Genomic DNA, 27,043 nt, shown 5'->3' with positions numbered 1-27,043 from the left:
TTTCCAGCTGTCTCCCTCGTGTACTTCTCTCCCCCTGCATTCTCTGTGCTCGCTGTCAGCTATGTGCTTCTCCCAGCCCCCTCCATGTTGCACTCACTATTGTGTCCTCCTCCTAATGCTTAGTCGTCCGTGTTCTTCTAACTCGACCACTCCACTTTTCTCTCTTGCCCGTTGCTTCTCTTCCCACCGCTGCCCTCCATTTTGCTTCCCCCCATCAGTGCACTTCTTCTCTTTCACCTGTTGCTTCTCCTGCCTACTCCAACCATCTGTGTTGCTTCCAAACCTCCACCGCTCCACATTGTTTCCCCCACCGCACCCTCTGTGCTGCTTCCTCCACTCGCACCCTCTATGTTGCTCCCCTCCACTCACACTGTGCGTGTTGCTTACCCACACATTCATCAAAAATACACTTCATGCATTTCCTGTTTATTTGCCAATCCAACTCTGTTCACCAAATAAAAAGAATGAAAAAACAGGCTTGTTGTTTTGTAGGCGCATGCATGCGTGGTGCACAGGACTGACCTGGTGATAGATTTTATTTTTTACCAGGCCATGCTGCACAGCATAGGGGACGCTATACGGCGTGGCTAAATCTGTTGGCAAGCTAGTAGGTCTCACAGGCAAGACCAATTGGCTTTTGCCAATGCTTGTTGTAAGAGGGAAGCATTCATGGTGGGCAGTTGATTGAGAAGGCTGTGGGAGGCGGCTTCTTGGCGTAGTATCAAGATCTAAATTTCATATACAGAGGGGCGGGCTGTGTGGAGCTCAAGATGGCCATGACTCGTAGTGTTCCTGAGTGGGCCCCAGTTTCTCTATCTATATCAGTACCACAGTACTACTGAATAGCCAAGACCGTTGTTCAGAGTTTATTGTTAAGGACTGCTTGCAGTGATGTAACGGTGACCATTAGAAAGATCTCTACAGCAGGAACTCCGGGGATCGTCCCACTCCATTCTTCACTGTCCATGTGCATGTTGCACAATTACCAGTTACATAAGCGAGATGGTGGCAACTCCATCTGCAGCGGCACCCCTAGTCAGAGAAATGGGGAGACTCTGGGAGCATCAATCATTATATTAACTGGGAAGAGAAGGTGGACGAAGAACTGATCCGAGCCGTGGTGACCCTTTGCAGACCTTGGTCATGGTGGGTGAGTGAAGAGGTAAGTGCGAGAAGGAAGAGAATCTATCCATGTGGGGAGTGGTGCCTCTGGGAAATAGAGCTACTGGAAATGTATTTCCCCACTGGATTCCCACCCCACTGGCAGTTTCCTGGTCGGTGTAGCCCAGGATATTAAATGAAGCACCAGTGCCCAGCCGCCTTAGGATACCACATGACAATTGCAACAGAGGATAGTAGACCATTTAAAAATGGCGGTGAAAAAAGGATGGTGGGAGACTTTTTTGCTTCACGTTAAACATCCTCAAAGTCTTGGTAGTAAAGGAGGAGGGGCTGATGAGGCCAGAATGCACATTGTAGGGCTCCATTTCAGATCTACCTAGTGAAAAAGACAGCCTTTATTGAGAAAAGATGAAAAAGATAGCTCCCTGAAGGGTCATAGTGGTCGTTCCCTGGGAGTGGAACAAGTGGTGAATGCTGCAGTGCACCAAGTGTAATCCTTGGAGTCTACAGCATCTGGGACGACTGGGGAGATAAGAGAAATAGCTGTCTTTAAAGATCGCACTACAGAGGTGTTGCTTAAACTGGACACAAGTTTGGACTTGTTGGATGACTTTAGGGGGACTGCCAATTTCAGAGTGCTGGAATACCCGACTGAGATCGAAATGTACATGCTGCTGACCAGGGTGAATACAGTCTTTTGTGACATGCTTGCCCTGCTGGAGTGGCTGAATGAAGGAGTGATAGTGAAAATCTTCATATTAACTACTATACACAGAGGGGCCATGACCGCAGGCAGAGTATGGACTATGGTAAGGTCTCAGGAATGGATAGACCACATTTTGAAGGTGTAAGCAGGTGAGGGTAATCATGGCTGACAGTACAAATTGCTATTTGTCCAGATCTTATTGCTGGCATCTTGGCAAGAAAGAATGATATAATATCCATCAAGAAAGATGTGGAGGTTTGGGGCGTCACTACTTCTGTAGGTCTACCAGGGAAGATCAAGGTGCAATATCAAAGAAAAATTTATGTTTTTGGGCAGGTCAGCTCTGCGAGAGCTTTCTTTAAATGGCTTCATTTGGAGACTGGCTAACTTTTCTAATTTTTAGGCCTGAATACGATCCTACTGGCCTAGACTGCACTCTAGAGGTTGGGTAATGTGGATCGAAGTGGGATTTGGAAAGTATCTATCTTGGGCAAGGGGCGGTGTGAAAGGGTTTTTACAAAATGAGTCTAAATATCCAGCGAGTTAATTCTCTACTGTTGTCAATCTGCCTTCCTTTTCCAACCCTTAAGCCTCGTTGGGACCCAGATCTTTTGAGTTTGCTGTTTTCTTTTCTAAGCAGCAGCTGGTTTATTTAAGTATTGGAAAGTCTTAGCTGCTTGTTTTCAAGGTGTTGCCAGTCATATGCGACCAAGGCTTTGACAATGTCAACTGGCCTATAGGGCAATCAGGCAGTGCCCAATGGACTAAGCGTTAAAAGTTTGGGGCCTTTTTTGGCTGTTCATGGGCCTGTTTTATGGTCTGCTGGGTAATTTTTTGCTGTTGATTTCTCTGATATTAAAACAAATTCAAATTCATGCAGTCCCCCATACCTTGCAAAACAATTATACAGCCTGCTTTGACCACCCTAAAAATAACCTTGCCACCCTAACACCGTTACCCACCCTAAAAACTTCCTTGCCACACAAATACCCTTACCTTCCCTAAACCCTCAAAATACCCTTGCCACCCAAATACCCCTACCCACCCTAAATTCTAAAAATACCCTAGCAACCCTAAAGCCTAAAAATACCATTGCCATCCAAATCCCCTTATCAACCCTAAACTCTAAAAATACGATTGCCACCTCGCTCTAGGACTAGTTTCATCCAGGCTTTTAGCCCATACCTGGAATTCAGATTGAGTGCTGTGAATTACACAGTTCTTGGAGATTTTAATTTCCATCTGGAGAATCGCTCAGATAGAGATTCAGAAGCTTTACTCAATATCATGACCAGGCTTGATTTTGCCCAATTGGTGGATTACCCGACACATTCGGCGGGTCATTCACTGGATGGGATTTCCTCTGACAATCCCTCCTTATTTTTTAAGAGGATGCTGCCTCTGACATGGTCTGACCATCTGGCAGCCATTTTTGATTTAAAACTTACAAAGTCTTTCAAAGAATGGTTTTCAATTTGTCAAGAAATTACTTCTTTGGCATAAATTTGAACCAAACATGCAAGACTTAGCTCTCACTGACACAAAGCCAAAACCCTAAAAAGATTTAGAATATGCCGTTTCTGACTCTATATTCTGGATAGAGGAAGCAGTAAGTAAATTAGCCCCTGAAAAGAAGTACGCAAGCCACAGGGTGATCCCATCTGAACCTTGGTTGTTGGATAAACTTCAGATCCAAAAGCAACACTGTCGTAGGAAGGAACGTAAGTGGAAACATAGTTACAAAATCAGTAAAAAACAAGTATTCAAAAACGTAATTGGATGGTATAAGGCATTATCATGGAAGAAAATCTTTTTATTTCTCAAACAAATTTGAGATTGGTAAAAACTCTACCAAAGAGCTTTTTAAGATAGTTAGTAAATTTGCAAATGTCCCTGAAAATAGAATACAAATCTAAATCAATCTTTTTGTAATGCATTAATCCGTATTTTCAGGCTACAGTTGAAGATGCTTACAATGCCTTCACGGCTAAATCCTTATTGACTCCCAGATTTTCTGATGGGACACCTTTACCTTTCAATTCTGAAATACTAACGTCTTTCTCACCGCCTACCATAAAACAGGTGCTTAATTTGATTAAAACTGTAAAATCAGGTTCCCCCAATGACCTTTGTCCCCCAAAAAATCTTCAGCAGGTCCCAGAGATGATATCTGCTCACTTAGCTGATATTTTTAATAAAATGTTCAGCTCAGGCTACTTCCCTAAGGCCTGAAAAAAAAGTATTTGTCCTCCCCTTAGTAAAAAAAAGGCCAGCATTTCCTCTGCGGATCCAAGCAACTATCAGCCCCATTCTCGTTTGCCTTTTGTGACCAAGTTGATAGAAAAAGCCATGATTCTGATGTTGGCTTCCTTTATAAATGCACACAATCTGCTTGATTCCTCTCAGTTCAGCTTTAGAAGTGAACATAGCACGCAATACGCCCATATTGTGGCAGCTGAAGATGTAAGATCTATTCTCAACAAAGAAGGAAATGCTGCTTTGTTTTTATTAGACCTCTCGGCGGCATTTGACACGGTCAATCATGAACTTTTGATTGACCGCATCTACTCCTTAGGGAATAGGAGAACAGCTTTAGCTCTTCTAAAAACTTTTCTGCCTGAACGAGAACAATTTGTAGTTCTCGATAAATCTGCATCTGATCCCTTTATACTCTCCACTCTTTTTTAACCCTTATGTCACCCCACTGGCTAGGCTTATAAAATCATTTGGTTTCGCAGTGATATACGCTGATGATAACAGGTTCATGGGTGAAGTGTCCTCCAATCCTGACAACACAGCAGTGAGGTTTGATGATTGCGTGTGTCATATAGGCAACTGAATGCCCAGTAACTGTTTAAAATTGAACTCAGGAAAAACAGAGGTGCTTCTGTTTGGTAAAAACACCTCCTTCCGGTCTCCCAGCTGGTGGCCTCAGGAATTGGGTGCAATGCCAACATCTGTCAAGAAAGTGAGAAACGTAGGAATTCTTTTTGACAACAAGCCGACATTAGAAAGCTAGATCAATTTGGTAACATCATCTTCTTTTTGTATTATTAAAATGCTCAGGAAGATATTTCCTTACATCCCAAAGAACCAAGCAAAAGACAGTGGTTTTGGTCCAAGTCTTATTTAAATTGTGCTACTGCAATGCGCTATATTCCATCGTGCAGATAAAGCTTCTTAATAAATTGCAGATACTGAAAAATGCGCCAGCCCGGCATCTCCATGAATTCCCAAGCATCAGTCGGCATCTTCGGCACTGAAAAGCTGCATTGGTTACCTATAAAAAATGGATCGCTCTTAAGGCCTTGTTCATTGCCTTCAGAGCACTTCATAACTCAGGCTCAGAATTTTTTTAACACGGATTTCTTGGTACATCCTGTAGTGTCGCGGAAAGCACCACGCGGACACAGTTGTGGGTGGCTTATCTGTCTTCTTTATTCCACACGTCTCGTACCCTCGGTTGCCTGCCCTTAACTAACTTTCTCCTTTTCGCGGGCTGTCGTGACACGCCCTCGTCCCGCCCCTTCCTATCTCCTAGCCCGAGGCGGTCCTAGCAACCGTCTCGTTAAGCCCCACAGTACATCTCCCCCTTTCTTAACAAAATTCAAAACACTCATCCTGATGCTTTATATATATACTCAAAAACATAACATAGTTACAGTTCCTCGATCAGCCGACTCGGCCTCTTGATTTGCCGGCGAGGGCGACTGTTCCCTTCAGGACGTCCACTGCTTCCTTCATTAGAGTCCACTCCTGGTGTCAGAGTGCTGGTCTCCGTTTCACGAGTACCAGTTTCCCTTTGGATGGGACTGCCAAGAGACTCTCTCACCTTGGGGCTGCACTTCTGAAAGTGAGCCACGTTCCTGGCTATCCTCTTGTCATCGGACTCGGCAGTGATCATAGTCCCCTTTTGTTTGACAACCACCAGAGGAGTATTACTGAAACGACAGTCAGTTTTTCTTTGCTGTTCCGGTTTCACCAGGACCCAATCCCCTTCCTGAATCCCCGATGGAGCAGCTCGCCTGCGATGGTCCGCATACGTTTTCATTCTTACCTTTTTGTGTTGATCCGTACGAGCAATGTCATCCGTGTCTGAATCGGGACACACGGCCTTGTCAGACCACTCAACCATCGGTATCCGGGTGCGCACGGGCCGGCCCAGCATTAGCGTGCCGGGACATTTCCCCGTCGTGGAGTGAGGGGTGTTCCGGTACGCCCGTAGGACTTCATTGAGCACTGTCTGGATGTCTTGCCGTGCCACCTCAGCTTGCTGAATGGCTTTCTTTAGCGTCGACGTGAATCTCTCGATCATCCTATTGGCTTGTGGCCACAGAGGCGTGATTTTGCGATGCCTGAAATTGAGATGCTTAGCGAAGTCCGCAAAATCCTGGCTATTAAACGGGGGCCCATTGTCTGTTTTCACCGTTGTGGGGATGCCCCAGGCAGCAAATACTTCATCCAGCACAGGTATCGTGCTTGAGGCTCTGGTGGATGAGATGATGTGAGCAATGGGGAAGCGAGAGTATTCATCCATTATGGCTAAGATGTACTGTCCCGACTTAAACGGACCAAAACAATCTACTGCCACTTGCTGCCACACACCCTCCGGTAGTCTGGACATTTGCAGGGGTGCAGGAGGATCAGGCCTGCTGACGAGTTGGCATTGAGGACAGTCTCTCAACGTGTTTTCCACCATCTGATCAAGGCCGGGGAACCACACTCTTTCCCTCAGAGCTCTCTTGGTAGCCACTATACCACGATGACCTTCATGAGCTAGGTTGACTACTCCATGACATAGACATCTGGGGATGACAAGTCTATTGTCCCTTAGCACTAGCCCATTGGGGGCCACCGACAGTTCCTCTCTCACGTGCCTGAAAGCAGCCAGATCAGTTTTGTCCACCGCTCTGTCAAGATCATCACCTTCCAGATGTCTCCATTCATTGTGTAGCAGTCGCCTCTTCACTTCTATCAACGTGGCATCCTCCAGAGTAGCATCTATGATGGCGTCGACCGGGACAGCAGGTGGCCGGGCTTGATCCGCCACAAATAATATGTATTCTTCTGCGACAGAAGATTTGCACCGTGTTGTTGCCTTGGGGTGCCGCGACATGTAGTCGGCAGGATTCTCTGCTTTGCCTGGCTTGTTGCACGATCGTGTAGGTGTACTCTTGAAGGCGAAGACCCCATCGTTCTATTCTGGGGGGCATTTTCGCACGTGGGTTGCCAAATATGGTGATGAGGGCTTGATGATCCGTGATTAACGTGAAGTGTTTGCCATACATGAAAATGTGAAAGTGTTCGCAGGCCCAGACAACAGCTAGACTCTCTTTCTCTGGTTGTGAGTACGCTTTCTCTGCCTCCGTAAGGCTCCTGCTCGAATACGCGATTATATGTCGTTGGTCACCCTCTGACTCGTATTGAGCCAGTATCGCCCCCAGACCTACGGGGCTGGCATCCACCGTGATTTCAGTTTTTTTCTTTTGATCAAAGTATGCCATGTTGTCGGTGGAATCCACAGCTGCTTTGATGTCCTTGAAGGCTCGTTCACATTCTGCTGACCACAGAAATTAGTGCCCCTGTTTTGTGAGCTGTCTCAGAGGGTAGCTGATTGTCGCATAGTTTTGGATGTAGCGCGAACAGTAACTGGCCATTCCTACAAAAGATCGAACGTCCCCTACATCCCGGGGGCTGGGGGTGTCATTCAGTGCCGCCACTTTCTCCGGGTCCGGCCTCATTCCTGCTTGCGAGAAGATGTGACCAAAGAACTTTAGTGTTGATTTATGGAATTCACACTTCGTTTTGTTCAGAGTGAGATTGGCTTCCAGCAGCGCGTGGCAAACTCGCTCCAGTGCAGTATCATGATCCTGCGTGGTGGACACTAGAATGTCATCGCTGTAGTTGAGAGCGTTAGGAATGTGGTGAATGACCTTCCTGATGGCTTCCTGAAATATTTCAGCCGCGGACGACACACCAAAGCTGAGCCGCTTATACCGGAAGAGGCCGATGTGAGTGGAAAACGTCGTTATGTATCTTGATTTTTCATGTAACTCAAGTTGATGATACCCCTTATTTAGATCCAGTTTGGAGAATATTGTGGCTCCATTCAGTGATGCAATCATGTCACTGATGTGCGGCCCTGGGTGTCTCTCGTGCTCGATGGCGGTGTTGGGCGCCCTCATGTCTACGCACAACCTCACCTTGTCAGGTTCGCCCTTCTTTGGCACGACAACCACCGGAGAGACCCATGGCGTAGGTCCCTCCGTCTGTTCAATGATGTCCGCATCGAGAAGATCTTGTAATTCTCGTTCAACGGCCTGTTGCTGATGGAAAGGAATCCGCCGGTGGTGTTGGGCTACGGGCGCCACCTGTTCATTGATATGTAGCCGAATTTGACAGCGAGTCATCCTCCCCAGGCCAGTGAACAGCTTGGAAATTTAAGTGTCACATCAAGCTCATCATCTACGCGATACAGAATGTCCACTAGACGCAGCCGTTCCGCAGTTGGAAGGCTGAGGAGGCAGTCAGCTTCCGGCCCTTCGATGACGTGAATGTGTGCCGGGATTGTCCGATCACCATATGTGAGTTGCGTAGAAAATTTACCAACGCATGGGAGTGGCTTTCTCGACATCCAGGTATATACTTTTACATGGGCGGGTCGCAGCGACGGACGAGGCTTGATTCGCTGGTATTCTGCTACCGGCATGTAGTTCAGAGAAGCTCCACTGTCCATGACAAACTTCGTGTGGTGTTTTCCTACTTGAATGTCGAGTCGGGGGTATTTTCTGAGTCGGTAAGGGTCCGCGACCATGCATACGTACTCGTCACTGTCTTGCGAGATGGGCGATAGTGAGCGGGAATCTTGAGACGACGGGTGCCTTTGTCGGTGACATTTGTATGATTGACAACTGGACTGAGAGGAACCCGTTGACGAGTCCCGCCGATCCCGCACTGCTTTGGCCTGGTGTCTTGTGCCAGCCGATCTAGAAGCCCTGTCACGATCTTTGGGAGCGAGCCTTCTGTTGTTGCCACACACATTTTCGAAGTGATTTTCTCCTCCGCACCTACGGCAGTCCTGTACCATGGTGGGACACCCATCTGTGTGGGGGATATCATAACCACAACGATAGCACTTGAGGCGCCGATCTCTCCGTCTGTTGTTGTGGCTGGAGCTGCGATGTTTTCTACGTGACGTCTGTTGGTCCCTCCTTTCTCTTGACGGCCTGCGTTTCACTGGCGAGCGTCTTCGTCCGCCGTGCGATTAAATTCTGAAGGCTTGCTCGCGCTTCTCACCTCTCCCAGCCTCCATTTTCTTGGCGTGCTCATCCGCTTGGTCATGCACACGCGTCATCTCTTCGATCTCGTCGAGAGAGTAGCTCTTCTTTTCAGTGATTCGGATTGACACCCTTCAATGACCACCAGGTGCAGGGCATCCTCTGTCGAGAAAGAATCAAATTCGCAGTAGCGGGCCAAGCGTCTGAGGCGGGTGATGAACGTGCACATGGGCTCATCTTTCTCTTGAGAGGCAAGATTGAAAGTGTACCTCTCATAGTCTATATTTCGTTTGTGAAGGAATTTTTTGTTAAGCGCCGCACACACCGAGGCGTAGGATGCCGCATCCACCGCCGGTAGTTCTTTTATTATTTGCCCAACATCCTTGCCTATCAGGTTGCGTAGCGCTATTAATCGTTGGCCCGGATCCACCACCTGCGACCCCGCCATGAAATCTTCGAAGTCCTCCATCGAAGGCCCATGCCTCCGCCCGTCTCAAGGACCAGCCGCTCAGGTGGGCGCATGAAAGACATACCGAGCATGCCCATCTGCCCAGCGATGGGTGACGTAGACCCAGACTGGCGGACCGGTGACGTCGACATGATAACGACTTGGTACTACCTGATCCTAATTCCTGTTTCCGTTCACCTTTGCCGGACGTGGTAACAGTTACTCAGCTCCAGTCCACTTTGACGTGCTATCAGGTAACAGTGGTGTTTTTTTTTTCTTCTTCCAGTTACCAATGCTTGATGATTTTCTAGACCTCCTCTTGCCGTGAGAATTTTTTTTTTCTCTTGCCAATGCTTGTTGACTTTTTCTTTTCAGTGACCAATGCTTGATGATTTTCTAGACCTCCTCTTGCCTTGAGTAAATTAGTTTTCTTTTTTTTTTTCTCTTGCCAATGCTTGTTGACTTTTTATTTCTTTCAGTTACCAATGCTTAATGATTTTCTGGCCTTCCTCTGGCACGCAGCAATGCTTGTTTGCACCTCTCAAGCTTCTGCCTGACTTAAAAATGGCCACCAGAGTGTCTTCGCAGGGGATTGGTGCAGGCGCCTGACTCAAAGATGGCCGCCTCACTGGTACACGCCCCTCCAGGCTCGATCACCTCACGCAGGCCACAGCTCCTCAGCCAGTCCAAGCACACTGCTCCACGCGTGCACACCAGGGAAGGCACTCACCACGAGGCTTCCATTTGCAGGCAGCGCTTGATAGGGGTGGGCACCCTGATCGTTTTTCGTCTTCTCCATGCGCGGGACCACCACGCGGAGTTCCACCGAGGGGAGACACTTCGGCGGCACACGCGCACGCCGGTTCCACGGGCACAGGCACGACAGGCTTCTCCACACGAGCGACCGGGGTAGGCACCCGCGTCGCGATCCTCACCACACAGACGCGAGTGGGGTGGGCTCCCGACTCGCGCTGAATTCGAGCCCTGAGCGCTCTCCTCACACGTTGCCGGACCAGGTAACTGCTTACATCAGAGGTGTACCACGTGCTTCGTGGCCCACCCTCGTCGCCAGCTGTAGTGTCGCGGAAAGCACCACGCGGACACAGTTGTGGGTGGCTTATCTGTCTTCTTTATTCCACACGTCTCGTACCCTCAGTTGCCTGCCTCTAACTAACTTTCTCCTTTTCGCGGGCTGTCGTGACACGCCCTCGTCCCGCCCCTTCCTATCTCCTAGCCCGAGGCGGTCCTAGCAACCGTCTCGTTTAGCCCTACATTACACATCCCCTCTAGGCCACTGCGTTTATCTACAGCCAAGAATGTAGTTGTTCCCAATTTCAAAAAATCCTCCTGGGGAAGTAGAAGTTTTGTCATCTGCACGGCCAAGTTATGGATAACCCTTCCGTTTAAATTAAAGGAAATGACAAATCTCCTTCATTTCAGGACAGCTCTAAAAACTGGTTATTTAGCAAATAGTTAGCTTTGCTGAACAGTCCCTCTATTCACTAATCTGATTATTTACTTTGACTAAGTAATAGCCAGGGCCAATACGTCTCTGAGCATTTGAGCGCTTTATAGATATAATTTTCATTTCTTTTCATACCGTCACCCAGCCGAAAAATATCCTTGCCACCCAAATACCCTTACCCACCCTAAACCCAAAAACTACCCCTGCCACCCAAATACCCCTACCCACCCTAAACCCTAAAAAAATACTCTTGCAACCCAAATGCCCTAACCCACCCCATAACCCTAAAAACACCCTTTCCCCCCCAAAAAAATATATATATGTGTGTATATATATATATATATATATATATATATATATATATTATCTACTGGCGGTCGCCAGTAGATAGTTATAGTTAGGACCGTGTTTCCATAGGAAATCCGCAACATTCTATTTGGAATAACTTTGGCGCCGGTTGACGAATCCTCGCGAAATTTTCAAAATAGGTGGGGCGCTCCGCTCCGCTCCTACCCTGAAAGTCTCGGGGGGATTCGTCAAGCGGGGGCCGAGAAAAAAGGGGGGTCCCAAAACGCGTTTTCCCCATGCAATTTTCCATAGGGACCTTTAGTCCAAAGTACAGCCCAATCGGCTGAACAGAATTACTTGAAATTTGGCAGAGAGGTAGTCCTCAGCTCAGGGAAGTGCCTTTTGCAGGTCTGGTGTCAATCTGTTCAGTAGTTCCTGAGAAAATCAAAAGTAAAATCATATATATATGTGGGCGGAGTCTAACCACACATCTCATCCTGAGATCTGATTGGCTGTCAGCACTTCATCCAAGAAGTGTTGACAGCCATCTTAGGACCAATATACATGATAGCACCTCATTAAAAAGCATTGCAGTTAATAGAAGGTTTTAAGACTTTAGTTACATTTTAAATCATTTGTTGATGGTACCATACTTATTTTAGGAATTGTGGTATGTTCTAAGGTGATTTCACCATGTGAAAAAGCCTTCTGCTGGGATATCATGATTGAGAGAAAAATATTTTCTCATGCTTTTCCCACAGAGGTTTGGAAGGTGATCTATAAGCTAAACTGAGAGCTTATTTTCTGTAAATTCACATTATCTTTCTCAGTCATGTGAGAATGAAGTCTGACATTCCCAGTAAAACATGTACATCCAACAAGGGCAGAGACTGTCAGTTGATTCCTTTGTGTTCTACTGCAGCTTCCCAGAGTGTTCCAAAGAACAACTAGAGCGCTAACAGTCCTACTTATGATAAACGTATGGCACACCTGAAGCCATCTTGGTTGGAATAAAGTGGTAACTCTTAAAACATTTAATTTAAAAAGGAAGAAAATGAGGGGGTTCATTTTTCCATAAAAAGTATGATTAGTGCTGCAGAAAGAAAAATTAGGGCACATTTTGAGTGACTTCTCAAATCCTCTTCTATTTCATTAAAAAACTTCTGACATGCAGACTGAAACATGCACTTTCAATACCAGCAGCAGTTTCCCCTGGTGAGCAGTAGCTTTACTACAGTGATCTAATGAGCAAAAAGAGTGCTAACATTCTGAATTTATGGCAAATGTGTGACACATCTGAATGCCTTCTTGATGGAATCAAAGTAAAAAACTGAAAGCATTTCCTACTGAGGAGACTGCAGTACATGAGAAAATTAGGAAACTTCATAACAAATAAATCTCCCAAGATGGGCACCGGAGACAAAAGAGCCCAAATGTAGCCCAAAATCACCCAGATGTAGCCCAAATATAGCCCAATGACAGAAGTGTGCAAAACACTTATTATTTTGTGTTTTTGCAGTGTTATATAGTGCAGACTTGTCAGGTATTGGAGTGCTTTACATGAGCATTGGTTGCATCACACAAGAACAAATTCATTTTGGTTGTAGACATGGGGAGACTAAGTGATTTGACCAGAATCACAGAATGTTGAGCTGAAGCAGAAACTCCAACCTGGTTCCCCAGTTGCAAAGTCTGCAGTTCTGGAAGTAACACCACATCCTCTCCCCTAAGTGCAACATTTAATCAAGTGGTCAACTGGATAAAAAAACATAAAGATAACAAATAATTTAAAAGTGCTTTGTCGCTATTTGAAAACTCAGAAAATATGTCCTTATTTTAGTCTTTTAGAGCACTAACCATAATTTTGATGCCAATAAGACCCTCTCATATATGTAATTTCTAAAGGAAATGCTCTAGGTATTACAGTTTTGATTACATCAAGATGACATCAGGCTTTCCACACTTTTGTAATAAATATAGAATGTTAGCAATCTAGTTGTTCATTAGGATACTGTTGAGAGGCAGAGGCCAGGGGCACGGACTCTGAAAATTGAAGGCAGGTAGGAGGGTGCAAAGGCAACAATTTAACCACACTGAGCAGGCAGGAAGGGCCGTGGCAGCACAACAGACTATGGAGGGCAGTGGAAAGGGGGGCAGGGGCAACAAACCAACAATACAGGACTTGCAAGAGAGGCTGTGGCAATGTAATAGACCATTGTGGGCAGAAGGAAGAGGCAATGGTAGTACAACCATACATGCCAATACACCCGATTCAGCCAGGAAACGTCCAATGTTTTTAAGCTCAAATGGGCTTTATTTGATCTGTCTCCTGTCTACAATCTCCTCTTTTTCAATGTAACTCAAAGGGGAAAATCAATACCCGAGTTTTTTTTCAAAATCTCCCTCTTACCAAGTTCAAAATGTTCGCAAGTATGGTACATTGGATCATGGAAGGAAATGGGGTAGGGACATGGACTTGGATAACAGAGGACAGGAGGGACATGGAGAGGTGCACCAAACTGACGCTGCAGGGCAGGCATCAGGGTTTGCAGCAGCACAATACACCACACAGGGCATGCGGGACGGGAGTGCAGCACAACAATCCATAGAAAGCACGAGGGAGAGGACAGGACCATGCACATGGACAACAGAGAACAGAGGGGCAAGAGGCAATGGTAGCTAGCTGATCATAATGGACAGACAGGAGAGAAAGCTGCAGCATAACAGACCATAAACGGCAGGAGGGACGGATCAGGGGCATTACAATGGAACAGACAAGCCAGGAGGGAGGGAGTAGGGGTCTGCACATGTAAACAGAGGGCTGGGGGCAAGGGGGCAGGGCAGGAGCAGCAAGATAGCCATGGAGGTCAGGCAGGATGGGCACTAGAAGCAAGACACACCATGAAGAGCAACAGTGAGACTGTGATGGCATACACACAGACCATGGAGGGAAGGTGGGAGGGGGTCAGGGGCAGCTAACTGACCACACAGGGAAGGTGGGAGGGGCCATGGCAGCACAGAAGACCATGCATGGCAAGTGGGAGGGTTAGTGGCAGCACAACGGCTATGATGGGCAAGAAGGAGGGTGCAGGGGCATGCACAAAGGACGATGGAGGATAGAAGGGAGGGTCAGGACCTGTGCACAGACAAGAAAGTTCAGGGGAAGGGGCCTCACAACAGACCGCAAGGGCCAGGCAGGAGGAGCAGTTGCAGCACAACAGACCAGGGAGGGCAGAAGGGTGTGGCAGTACAATGGACCATGTAGGACAGGAGGAAGAGGATAGGGGCATGGCATGTGGACAGGCAGGGTGGAGGTGGCAGGGACAGGTTACAGTCATCTGACAATGCTAGGTAGGTGGGAGGGGAGTGGCAGCTCAACAGAACACTCAGAGTAGATAGGAGTGGCAGGTCCATGGAACATGGTGGGCAAAAAGGATGGAGCAGGGGCATGCACAAAGACATCGGAGGGCAGGGGGAAGGAGAATAGGGGCAGCAAGCTAAGCACAGAGTTTAAGCAGGAGGTCAATGATGGGGCATAGAATTGGGCAATGGAGGGCAGGAGGAGTGGACTGGTACATCATACTAAATTGAGGGCAGTGGCAGCACATCAGACCATGCATGGCAGGAGGGAGGAGGCTAGTCCATGGATTCACACAACAGAGGATAGGGAGGAGGGGGATGGGGCAGCAAGCTAACTGTTCAGAGAAGGCGGGTATTAGGAACTTTATTGTTTTTAAAACGTGTGTCTGTGCGAACTACTTAAAATATGAACAAGTATGCAGCATAATCTCACTTTTATTCAGGAAGAAGAGGACGTTTGTGACTGTGACTCCGGGCTCACTTGGCAGAAACACCCCCTGACCCTCCACCCCCTATCGCAAAATGTAATGCCCGTGAAAAGGGTAGGTAAACACAGTGTTATATAGAACATAGTCCTGAGAGCACGATTGAAAATGAAAACTAGATATAGTGTATGGTATAAACTATGCACCAAAAAGTGTGATATAAGATGAACCGGGCGTGAAATATAATATGCAATACATTGTGCGCAATGACAGATTCATTGGAGAGCGCGAGATAGCACAGCTACTAGCGCGTGCTATGCGATATGCGCCTTGGAGTGTAATATGCACAGGGCAGTATTGTGTAACCTAACTAGTCTCTAAAGTTGTAATATAAAATATGTGCTGGGGAGTGTAACGTTGCATATGCACTGTGCCAAAGATATGGATCCCAGATTGTAATATGTATGGCATAGCACTGTGCGTTATAACATAGGCATCGAGGAAGGCACGTTAGATGGGGCAATATAACCCGTGCGAAGACAAGTGTGGCATGACATATTCACGGGGTGGTGTTACAGTGCACATGGGCTAGAGAGTGTCATAGCATATGCACTAGCTGGTGGAATACAACACAGAGGTGTGTGGCACTCGGCAGGCAATGGTGGGTGTAACACAGCATTGGGCTCTGCCAGGAGCGCGCTGTGACTCTCAAGTGATGTTCGTCCCCTTTCCAGAGAGTAAAATAAAAAGTATTACACATCCGGCAGTGGATGTGTGTTTTATTAACCGTGAGGGGGGTTTCTTGCATAGTTTTGGTCGAATTTTTGTCGAATCCCCTTTGAATGGCTTGGTGTGCATGTGTATTAAATGTGACCGTCAATAGCTACCCATGTTTGTATAAATAAACAACAAGGGTGTCTATCGGGATTAGGCACGGTAGGGCATCAGACATGTCAGAGCTTCACTAGTGGTGTAAATACATTCCACGTGGATTCATTGTATGCATAGTCGCCTTTTAATGAATATCACGCAAATCGTCATGGTGATAGGTACGTACGGTTTGTCCAGCATGTCCTAGGTGTGTCTATAAATATATATTTTTAAAAAATAATAAAAAAACAGTGGCCGGCCCTGGGGATTGGGGTCAAAAAAATATAATTAGGAGACAGGCCCTGGGGGATGGGGTCATCAGGGCCAATAAATTAGAATAAGAAGGGGAACCACACAGCCCCCCTTCTTAAAAAATTAAAATAAATAAAAGACTGGCATTGTGCCGGAGGCCACGCCCCCTCCTTGCAGCACTCTGCAAACACGCCCCCTGGCGAGTTGTAAGTTGGGGAATTAATTCCTCTTCAATACTGAGGGTCCCTGAGGGCCAACTAGCCCAACAGGCATCTCCAGTATGCGCCAGGGAGCTGCGCTGCAGACAGGTGTTCTGAGGCCAAGCCCCTTTTTACACCTCTCTGCAACGCAGCTCTGTGGCGCTTACTGGAGGTACCAGGTGGTCTAGTTTGACCCTAGGGACCCTTAGGATTCAAGGGGACTTAATCTCTCAACTTAGAACAGCCACAGGGCGCATTTACACAGTGGTGAAGGGAGGGGACGGGGCCTGAGGTGACGTGTGCAAACACGCACTATGGCACGTTTTAAATTGGGGATATAACTAGCCCACCAAGTGCTTCCAGTAAGCGCCACTGAGCTGCATTGCAGAGAGGTGGTCCAGGCCGTGCCACTTTTTACACCTCTCAGCAACGCAGCTCTGTGGCACTTACTGGAGGTACCTAGTGGGCTAGTTGGACCCTAGGGACCCTCAGGATTCAAATGAACTTAATCTCCCGACTAAAAACGGACACAGGGCGTGTTTACACAGTGGTGAAGGGAGGGGGCGGGGCCTGAGTTAACGTCTGCAAAAACGCCCTGTGGCCTGTTTTAAGAGGTAGTTTTAATCCCCCTGCCCTATTATATACTAGGGGCCTACAGAGGAGGTCATGCTAATCACAGGGGGACCCCAACGCATAATGTTCCCTAGTGTATGTAGGTGTTTTCACTGTATTCTAAGTGTCTTTTAACATAGCACTGGCTCTAGGACTGGTTAGTCAGACTCAGTTACCACCAGTATCCGTCTGAAAAAGTTGAGGGTACAGGATGATTTTGCAACAAGGATTCTTTCTGCTCTTCTTTTTGTTCTTTCTGCACGTTATCCTTCTTCCTGCACTTTTCTTCGTCTTTGAGGACTTCTGTTGCTTCTTTCTGCACTTCTTTTTTTTCTTTCTGTGCATTTTTTCTTCTTTTTCTTTCTTTACATGTCCTATCTCTGTAGGCATAGTTAGAAATTATCATTTAAAAAACCTTTGAAATTCACAGAAAAAAACATAGGTTTCAGGCACGGTATAGTTAGGAATTAGCATTTAAAAAACCTCAGAAATTCACTGAAAAAACCATAGGTTTCAGGGGTGTTATAGTTAGCTGGACTTTTCACTTGTACAAAACCATTGAAATTCCCCCGTTATAGTTAGTTCAGCTAACTATAACTCGCGCGCCCGCAATGCACTGCTGATGACGTCACATATTACATCAGTGATGTCATTTGAGATGTCATCAGTGATGTCATGAGTGATGTCACTGACCATGTCATGAGTGATGTAATATGTGACGTCAGCAGCAGTGCATTGCGGGCGCGCGAGTTATAGTTAGCTGAACTAACTATAACGGGGGAATTTCAATGGTTTTGTACAAGTGAAAAGTCCAGCTAACTATAACACCCCTGAAACCTATGGTTTTTTCAGTGAATTTATGAGGTTTTTTAAATGCTAATTCCTAACTATAACGTGCCTGAAACCTATGTTTTGTTCTGTGAATATATATATATATATATATATTACCTACTGGCGGTCGCCAGTAGGTAGTTATAGTTAGGACCCTGTTTCCATAGGAAATCCGCAACATTCTATTTTGAATAACTTTGGCGCCGGTCGACGAATCCTCGCGAATATTTCAAAATAGGTGGGGCGCTACGCTCCGCTCCTTCCCTGAAAGTCTCGGGGGGATTCGTCAAGCGGGGGCTGAGATAAAAGGGGGGTCCCAAAACGCGTTTTTCCCATGCATTTTTCCATAGGACCTTTAGACACAGCTATAGCCCGAACGGCTGAACAGAATTACTAGAAATTTGGCAGAGAGGTAGTCCTCAGGTCAAGTAAGTGCCTTTTGTAGGTTTGGTGTAAATCTGTTCAGTAGATTCTGAGAAAATAGCCTTTAAATCAATATATATATCTGAGCCAGCTTACGGTGCGCTTACGGTGCGCTTACCGTACGCGTACGGTGGCGTGCGCGAGCGCGATTCTGATTGGCTCTTAGATCTTAGTAAACATTCGAATCGGTCGAAACCAGGAAGCGGCGGCCGCCATTTCGTGTGTTTCACTCAGAAAAAAAAGAGTGATATCTTGAAAAGGGGGCAAGGAGGAGAGTTACAGACCCCCTAACATTTGTAAGGGGGTCAAAGAAGGACAGAAAAGTACAAAGAAAACATTTATTGATTTTAAAAGAAAATCGCGGGGTACGCGTACGGTAAGCTCAACGTACGCGTACGGTAGAAAAAAATAAAATAAAAGAAATGAAATGCAGATTTAAAAGTTTAGATATTAGGGGGCTCTAAAAAGAGCCGTTGTGTTTATGAAGTGATTTTTTAGTGGTACCTACAAGTAAGTACCGATGCAGAGTCTAAGGTTCAAGAGGAAGACTCTGTTCCCTTCATCATTGAAGTGCACACCATCTCCTCTATAAATGTCTTGCATGTCGTAACGCAAGTTGTTGTGGTAAATGGAACCCATACCATAGTCACGGAGGAAAGCAGAAACAGATTTGTTGACGTGCTTTCTTGCTTTGTCAATCTGCGGACAGAAATGATTGGACCAGTTCCATTTTTGCCTTTGGCATATGTTAGAAAACACAAAGGCAGTTTTAGGGAAAAGTGAAAACAGTTGTGCAAAGGTGTCCTTCATAAGCATTTCCAGACCTACCCCAGTCAAAGTGCCTAGGTCATTGCCACCACAGTGCACTATTATGAGGTCAGGGTGTTGGATTTGCATGAAGGATTTCACCAATGGCATCAATTGGTGCCACTTTAACCCTCTCTGACCAATCCATTTAATGTCTACATTTGGCAAAGCAAGGTCTCTCACCATATCTGTTTTCTCTGCATACTTTTCACTCCAGAAGACATAGCTGTGCCCTACAATCCACACTGTGAACATCTTCAAAGGAGAACTGGATGCACTCAGGAGGTGTAATTCAGTAGAATGGTAAAAAGAAATGAAAGACAGTTTGGAAATGGAGGCATACATATTTTTTTCATAAAAAAAAGAACTGATTGGCTGTTTCATACCATTCTAGAATAAAAACTAGGCTGTATGTGTAAATTAAGAGAAGCATGTTTTGTATTGGTACAGAAAAATGTGTTACCAAAGAACAGTACTATGGATTTGCTGTTAGGTTTGAAAAGTCAAGCACTCTTGCTCTGTGGAATTGAAACATTGTTTGGTGAACTTCTGACCTAACTCCACACAGCAGTGTTCCATGAGCTGTTGCTATGGTAGCAGGCAGAAGTCAAGTTGGGGGAAGGGTACTAGGCAGAAGTCAAGTTGGGGGAAGGGTACTTTTGGAAAAGGGTTGGTTTTCAACCAATAGAAATGTGTGATTACATTTGAAAAAAAGGGGGAAGCACTGAGATTTGAAAATAACATGTATATGTGTGGAAAAAGAGAGGGAAAGTTTGCCATTATCTGGTTCTGCTGAGAGGAGAGAGGTGTAAAGAACAGAGATCCTGGCTCTGATAATCTGCTGTTTGAGTGCCACATTTCTTTCACAGCTAACTAATTTTAAAGGTGAGTTTAGAGTTTGAGAGGGGATGTATATGGTAAATTAAGAAATGAATAATAGAAATGGAATTTCTTTTGTTGAAGTTGTGTTTATTATTTTCTGTTTTGGGAGAAATTTAAATGTGAGGAACATGTAAAATAATATGGACTATGTTTTCACGATAAATTAAGGTGTACTGGTAAAAATAAAGAATACTTTAAGGGTTTGAGGTTGGACTCAGTAATGCAAATACATACAGCATCAGTAAGGCTGGTTGCCCTTGCTGGAGTGTAGGCAGTCACCCAGGTTACACATGGTGCTGGTCTGAAAAAGCAGTTTGGACATGTGCTTTTTTAAGAATCTGAAAAGTGGATTCAAAATGTGACAGACTGTAAAAGTGTTTATCACTTGCCAAAAAAAAGAGTAGTAAGTGTGCTTTCAAAATGGCAAAGAAATTTCGTTTTGTGACTAATGTGAAAACATGACTCTGTGTGCATATAGGAATTACAGGCAGAGATTTATTGCGTATTGCTCTGGTGATTTCACAGTTGCATTAGATGGAAAGGGGGAGCCATTTTTTGGTGCAGAAGCAGACTCTTAGCACACACCCAGCTGCTTACCCTGTGGAATCGTGCACAGTATTCACAAGCGAGTGGGGTTTGAGGTTTCAGTCAGTAATGCAAATACATTCAGCATCACTAAGGCTGGTTGCCATTGCTGGAGTGTAGTCAGTTACCCAGGTTACACATGGTGCTGGTCTGAAAAAGCAGTTTGGACATGTGCTTTTTTAAGAATCTAAAAAGTGGATTCATAATGTGTCAGTCTGTAAAAGTGTTTATCACTTGCCAAAAAAAAGAGTAGTAAGTGTGCTTTCAAAATGGCAAAGAAATTTCGTTTTGTGACTAATGTGAAAACATGACTCTGTGTGCAAATAGGAATTACAGGCAGAGATTTATTGCGTATTGCTCTGGTGATTTCACAGTTGCATTAGATGGAAAGGGGGAGCCATTTTTTGGTGCAGAAGCAGACTCTTAGCACACACCCAGCTGCTTACCCTGTGGAATCATGCACAGTATTCACAAGTGAGTGGGGTTTGAGGTTTCAGTCAGTAATGCAAATACATTCAGCATCACTAAGGCTGGTTGCCCTTGCTGGAGTGTAGTCAGTCACCCAGGTTACACATGGTGCTGGTCTGAAAAAGCAGTTTGGACATGTGCTTTTTTAAGAATCTGAAAAGTGGATTCAAAATGTGACAGACTGTAAAAGTGTTTATCACTTGCCAAAAAAAAAGAGTAGTAAGTGTGCTTTCAAAATGGCAAAGAAATTTCGTTTTGTGACTAATGTGAAAACATGACTCTGTGTGCATATAGGAATTACAGGCAGAGATTTATTGCGTATTGCTCTGGTGATTTCACAGTTGCATTAGATGGAAAGGGGGAGCCATTTTTTGGTGCAGAAGCAGACTCTTAGCACACACCCAGCTGCTTACCCTGTGGAATCATGCACAGTACTCACAAGCGAGTGGGGTTTGAGGTTTCAGTCAGTAATGCAAATACATTCAGCATCACTAAGGCTGGTTGCCCTTGCTGGAGTGTAGTCAGTCACCCAGGTTACACATGGTGCTGGTCTGAAAAAGCAGTTTGGACATGTGCTTTTTTAAGAATCTAAAAAGTGGATTCATAATGTGACAGACTGTAAAAGTGTTTATCACTTGCCAAAAAAAAGAGTAGTAAGTGTGCTTTCAAAATGGCAAAGAAATTTCGTTTTGTGACTAATGTGAAAACATGACTCTGTGTGCAAATAGGAATTACAGGCAGAGATTTATTGCGTATTGCTCTGGTGATTTCACAGTTGCATTAGATGGAAAGGGGGAGCCATTTTTTGGTGCAGAAGCAGACTCTTAGCACACACCCAGCTGCTTACCCTGTGGAATCATGCACAGTATTCACAAGCGAGTGGGGTTTGAGGTTTCAGTCAGTAATGCAAATACATTCAGCATCACTAAGGCTGGTTGCCCTTGCTGGAGTGTAGTCAGTCACCCAGGTTACACATGGTGCTGGTCTGAAAAAGCAGTTTGGACATGTGCTTTTTTAAGAATCTGAAAAGTGGATTCAAAATGTGACAGACTGTAAAAGTGTTTATCACTTGCCAAAAAAAAGAGTAGTAAGTGTGCTTTCAAAATGGCAAAGAAATTTCGTTTTGTGACTAATGTGAAAACATGACTCTGTGTGCAAATAGGAATTACAGGCAGAGATTTATTGCGTATTGCTCTGGTGATTTCACAGTTGCATTAGATGGAAAGGGGGAGACATTTTTTGGTGCAGAAGCAGACTCTTAGCACACACCCAGCTGCTTACCCTGTGGAATCATGCACAGTATTCACAAGCGAGTGGGGTTTGAGGTTTCAGTCAGTAATGCAAATACATTCAGCATCACTAAGGCTGGTTGCCCTTGCTGGAGTGTAGTCAGTTACCCAGGTTACACATGGTGCTGGTCTGAAAAAGCAGTTTGGACATGTGCTTTTTTAAGAATCTAAAAAGTGGATTCATAATGTGTCAGTCTGTAAAAGTATTTATCACTTGCCAAAAAAAGAGTAGTAAGTGTGCTTTCAAAATGGCAAAGAAATTTTGTTTTGTGACTAATGTGAAAACATGACTCTGTGTGCATATAGGAATTACAGGCAGAGATTTATTGCGTATTGCTCTGGTGATTTCACAGTTGCATTAGATGGAAAGGGGGAGCCATTTTTTGGTGCAGAAGCAGACTCTTAGCACACACCCAGCTGCTTACCCTGTGGAATCATGCACAGTATTCACAAGCGAGTGGGGTTTGAGGTTTCAGTCAGTAATGCAAATACATTCAGCATCACTAAGGCTGGTTGCCCTTGCTGGAGTGTAGTCAGTAACCCAGGTTACACATGGTGCTGGTCTGAAAAAGCAGTTTGGACATGTGCTTTTTTAAGAATCTGAAAAGTGGATTCAAAATGTGACAGACTGTAAAAGTGTTTATCACTTGCCAAAAAAAAGAGTAGTAAGTGTGCTTTCAAAATGGCAAAGAAATTTCGGTTTGTGACTAATGTGAAAACATGACTCTGTGTGCATATAGGAATTACAGGCAGAGATTTATTGCGTATTGCTCTGGTGATTTCACAGTTGCATTAGATGGAAAGGGGGAGCCATTTTTTGGTGCAGAAGCAGACTCTTAGCACACACCCAGCTGCTTACCCTGTGGAATCATGCACAGTATTCACAAGTGAGTGGGGTTTGAGGTTTCAGTCAGTAATGCAAATACATTCAGCATCACTAAGGGTGGTTGCCCTTTCTGGAGTGTAGTCAGTCACCCAGGTTACACATGGTGCTGGTCTGAAAAAGCAGTTTGGACATGTGCTTTTTTAAGAATCTGAAAAGTGGATTCAAAATGTGACAGACTGTAAAAGTGTTTATCACTTGCCAAAAAAAAGAGTAGTAAGTGTGCTTTCAAAATGGCAAAGAAATTTCGTTTTGTGACTAATGTGAAAACATGACTCTGTGTGCATATAGGAATTACAGGCAGAGATTTATTGCGTATTGCTCTGGTGATTTCACAGTTGCATTAGATGGAAAGGGGGAGCCATTTTTTGGTGCAGAAGCAGACTCTTAGCACACACCCAGCTGCTTACCCTGTGGAATCATGCACAGTATTCACAAGCGAGTGGGGTTTGAGGTTTCAGTCAGTAATGCAAATACATTCAGCATCACTAAGGCTGGTTGCCCTTGCTGGAGTGTAGTCAGTCACCCAGGTTACACATGGTGCTGGTCTGAAAAAGCAGTTTGGACATGTGCTTTTTTAAGAATCTAAAAAGTGGATTCAAAATGTGTCAGACTGTAAAAGTGTTTATCACTTGCCAAAAAAAAGAGTAGTAAGTGTGCTTTCAAATTGGCAAAGAAATTTTGTTTTGTGACTAATATGAAAACATGACTCTGTGTGCAAATAGGATTTACAGGCAGAGATTTATTGCGTATTGCTCTGGTGATTTTACATTTGCATTAGATGGAAAGGGGGAGCCATTTTTTGGTGCAGAAGCAGACTCTTAGCACACACCCAGCTGCTTACCCTGTGGAATCATGCACAGTATTCACAAGCGAGTGGGGTTTGAGGTTTCAGTCAGTAATGGAAATACATTCAGCATCACTAAGGCTGGTTGCCCTTGCTGGAGTGTAGTCAGTCACCCAGGTTACACATGGTGCTGGTCTGAAAAAGCTGTTTGGACATGTGCTTTTATCAGAATCTGAAAAGTGGATTCATAATGTGTCAGTCTGTGAAAGTACTTTTCACTTGCCTAAAAAGTAGTAGAAAGTATGCTTTGCAATTGGCAAAGAAATTTCGTTTTCTGCCTAATTTCAAAGCATGACTTTTTGTGCACACAGGAATTATTTTTAGAAATTTAATTTGTGAAGGTGTTATTGTGATTTTCATTTATAGGAAAGGGGTTTATAGTATTTTAAGATTTCTAAAGAACATAAAAAATGTAGTAATATATTTAAATAAAATAAAGGAATTTTTTTTCAGGTATTGCTGAAGAGCAGTGAACAAAATTTAAGATGCCTACAAAATCCAGAGTAAAGAAAGACCACAAAAAAAACCTATATTTGAAGACAACTGGAGGACCTAAGTTAGTTGGAGATGCTCATGTTGGGAAAAAGAAAAAATCTTCTGGTAAGCAAACAAAAGATTTTTTAAAGAACATATTCAAAAAAAGGAAAAATGTACAAAATGTCTGTACTGGAAAGAATGTTTTCAATAGAAAAGGAGAGGAAAAAATTGAGCATTTAGTTAATGCAAATATACCTTCTGCAACTAAAAAGATTAACTTAAACAGAAAAACAGCGTTTAAAGAGATACGTAGAAAAATGTTTCAGAGAAGAGTTATGTCCAATTTGATAAAGGATGTGAAGAAATATAAGCAAAAGGCTAAGTTTTATAAGAGAAAAAAAGAAATTGAAGCCATTGCAGCAAAGGCATTAGAATTAAAAAGGAAACTATTCATTTTAATTTTGAATAGGATGCGTACATTAGATAAAATGGTTAATGTACTGAAATCACAAAGCAAAAGGAAAAGAGTAGTGAACAGAACAAACTTTTGTAAAGTGTTTTTAGGAAAATGGATGCATAGTTCAAGTAGTGAACCTTTTTTTAATGAAGAGAGCTATTTTCAAAGTAATAGTTTGCTGCATGCAGTTGACACCAGAGGTCGTGCTTACGAAGTGAAAAATGGTTGTATAATGGAGAAGGAGATAATGGTTCCAAGAGATGAGGTACAAGTGATGGCGGATGAGGCTATGGGGAGACGTCCTAAAGCCCCAGTGTACACTTGGAATTGTAGTAGTATTTGCACTGTGCGTCAGGAATCTATTGATAAATTTCGTGAGTTTCTAAGAGAACATAGTAAAAAAAGTGTAAAACAGAAGATTAAGGTGCTTCAAAGTCTAGATCCATGCAGAGTGAGAGAGAATACTGGTTTGCAGGGTCATTCTCTGGCTTGTCTATCTAGAAAAGTGTGTATTAGTGTTTTCCATCATTTTAGAATGCTGGCTGTTCATCATACTGAAATGAGAAAGTTTGTGAGACGGTTATATTTTGCTAAAAGTCCAGCAATAAAGTTAGATGAATTGAATAGGGCTCTGTTCCGTGGGACAGTATCAGATGTAGAGAAGGTTGTTGATGAAATTCAGTTTTGTTACTTTGGTCCTGAACAAAACAGTGCAGAAAAGGACACAGTAAATGAGGAAGAAGTGGAAGAGAATGTACAACCATTTGTAAGTAAGACATTTAATGATCACATACCAAAATTTGAAAAAATCTCTAATGAAAGACCAAATATTACTTGTATATGTTGCCGCAGAACTCATTATAGAAAACAAACCAGGTATGTTGATCTCTATAGAAAAAGTGAAAATGAAGATAATTATAAGTGGAAGGATTTTGCCACATATATATTTCTTGAAAATTGTTTTGAATTGGGTGAAGTTCAGCGTATTTGTAAATACTGTTATAATAAGTTAGAAGAAAATAGAATGCCGACCAGAGCTGTACATAATAATTTAGAATTGGATGCTATTCCTGCTGAACTTTCTGAATTAAATACATATGAGTCTATACTCATTCAATGTGTTCATCCGTTCCAGACCATAGTACGTATGGAGCCCAAAACTGGTAAATTACCTCCTTCAGATTTACTGAGAGGTTTAAAAGGTAGAGTGGTGTATTTGCCCTTGGATTTGAAAACAAATATGGAAACTATTGATGCGGATACTTTGGAAACTGAACCATTAATTATTCTGGTTAATGGTGTACCTACAAAGAATAAGAAGATTTGGCAGGAGCTGGTAGATGTACGGAAAGTACAAAGAGCAAATTTGTATTTGAAAAGGAATAACAAATGGTATGAATCAATTTATATAGAAGAAGAAGAAGAAGAAGATCTACAAGAAGACACAGAAACACCAACTGGACAAATTGAAAAAGTGGACAAGTCAAAGGAAGAAGAAATTTATGAACATTTTAGCATACATCCTCTTCATTCAAAAGAAGTTATGGGAGACAATATTGATCTGTTTCAGATGAAGAAAGCAAAAGGAACTCCCGTGAGTGTATGGGAGGAGAGCTTGGAAGCTCGATGTTTTCCCCAGCTGTTTCCTAAAGGAAAAGGAGGACGATACGATGAACGTCCAGAACAGATTCCAGCTTCTGAGTATCGGACTACAAGACTATATGCTGAAGATCCCAGATTTCGACAAAGTATTCCTTATTTGTTCCATCTTTTATTTGAAAGCGACTTGTCTGCACTGTCTTATGCAGTAAATCACATTTTAAAAAGTGGAGTACATTTACAAAATGTGTCTGCTAAGGATTTTATGGAGAAAGTGCAGCACCGAGATGATCATTTGGAAACACAACTGATCAATCTGATGGCTTGTCAGCGTGGGACAAATGAATATTGGTACAGACGCCATGGTGAATTGAAATGCATGTTACGGAATTTAGGAACACCAACATGGTTCGTTACCCTAAGCTGTGCTGAGTACGCTTGGGATGATTTACTGGATTTTCTACGAGAGG

This window comes from Triturus cristatus, chromosome 5_2 (genome assembly GCF_964204655.1).
Source record: "Triturus cristatus chromosome 5_2, aTriCri1.1, whole genome shotgun sequence".
Lineage (NCBI taxonomy): Eukaryota > Metazoa > Chordata > Amphibia > Caudata > Salamandridae > Triturus > Triturus cristatus.
Note: the sequence above shows the minus strand (reverse complement) of the source record.